Below are 1,815 nucleotides of genomic sequence, written 5' to 3'. Positions count from 1 at the left end.
CTTCTCTTCTCTCTCTTCTCTTCTCTTCTCTTCTCTTCTTTTCTTTTCTTTTCCTCTCTTGATTCTTATTCCCTTCCTTTTTCCTTATGGCATGGAATGAAGCGGAGAGAGATCTCCCTGGCAGTGACAGTCTCCCAGATTCCCACTGCCTCAGGAAGACAAACATCACAGCGGTCCCTGCAAGCCCCTTCTTGGCACTTGAGTTGTGATGAGTGCTCTGCAGCCACCACCCCACAGCCTCCCCACTATACCTGTGTAGCCGCCAGCTTCCTCTAAACCTCAGCTGGCCTCTCCCAGCAAGAAGGCAGAGGGGAGATAACCCCCCTTATGTGCTTCCCGCAGCGATCCCACCTCGATGACAGAGGCTGTCCAGATGTCTCTGGAATCTGTCTAGACCTGGCTGCCATCTTCATCTGCGGAGAGGACAAAGGCTGCATTCTGAATTTCCCCACCATGAGCCTGTTGCCACCTCCTAGTGTCTGCTGAAAACCCTCCTCAAATCCAGCTCTCAAGTGTGGCGTCTGGTGGAGCCGGGGCCACTCAGCCCCGTGTTCAGCACTCCTGGGTGAAGGGTTGGCTGCCACCACTCAGCCTGAGGGCAATGGGGATGTAGTTGAGGGTCCTGTCCCCTTTAGAGAGAGGTGGAACAAATTTGATAGCCCCTACCCCAAAACATCTTTTAAGCAAGTGCACAGCCCAGCATCTCATCATCCAAACACTGCTGAGTAGGGCCAGTGTGTGTTCTCTTCCAGCCCGGGTACCTAAGTGAGCCAGATATAAAAGTGGCATGGTGCTGCAGCATAGAATGAGCTTTCTCAATGGCACCCACATTCTCCACGACATGAGATACACCAACACAGGATGCCATGCAGAGTGTCTGCCGAGTCCTATGCTGCCCTAATAGGTATCTGTACCTGAAGTTTGATAGGTGTCATGTTCTGCTCATGGTCTCCAGCTGTGATACCTTTGCCACTCTAGGCAATTGAGCCAAAACCACCCATTCTCACTCTCTCACACACACGCACACACGCAAGAGAAATTTTCTTGTTTCCCCTCCATCCCAATGCCTCTTCTGGGGCCCATTCCAATGATGATTTCCCAATGACACAAAGTCAAGCAGTTTCAACAGAGAAGACCGGGAATGCCTGATGGGAGGACTCACCTCCCCGGGGGCTAGGAAAGTGTAGAAAACCTGTCCCAAGTGAAGCAAGCATGGGGATTTGCAAACAGGTCCCTCTGCTCACGGCCACAGCCCTAAGCTCTGGGCTTGAGTTATGGCCAGAGGCAAGCACTCAAGATTCCTCTAAAATCTTTGGGAACATCTAAGGGTTCGGCACTTCTGAAAATCTCTTTAGGCTTCTTCAGATGCCCAGAGAGAGATTTTGCAGCTTGCTTTCTCTTAATAGCTGAGTTTTGATTCTCTGACCAGAGAAATATGTGTGCCTACAGTGCACGCCATTAATATACAGTAATCATGAGAGAATCTCCTCTTCCACAGTAAGATTCTTCCTCCTTTTCCTCAGTGAATAAAATGGATGAGGATATCAGGAAGAGAGTGGGGTGAAGGAGATGGAGTTAAACCCTCTATAGCCTGGAAGGACCAGAGGTGACTCTTCCTGCTGCATCGCTTCTGGAAGCTGAGGCTTACTGGGCAGATTCTGCCAATGGAGACACTGCAGGAAGCAATGAGGCCAAGAATATCCTTCGGCAACTTTCAGGAAATGGTTTGGGAGGATTTTTGTTTTTCCATTACTTTTTTTTCTTTTTTTTTTGGATGTCTAGTTTTTGTCTTGGCTATTGCACAACAAGCAAAAC

The sequence above is a fragment of the Meleagris gallopavo genome, chromosome 17 (genome assembly GCF_000146605.3).
Source record: "Meleagris gallopavo isolate NT-WF06-2002-E0010 breed Aviagen turkey brand Nicholas breeding stock chromosome 17, Turkey_5.1, whole genome shotgun sequence".
NCBI lineage: Eukaryota > Metazoa > Chordata > Aves > Galliformes > Phasianidae > Meleagris > Meleagris gallopavo.
Note: the sequence above shows the minus strand (reverse complement) of the source record.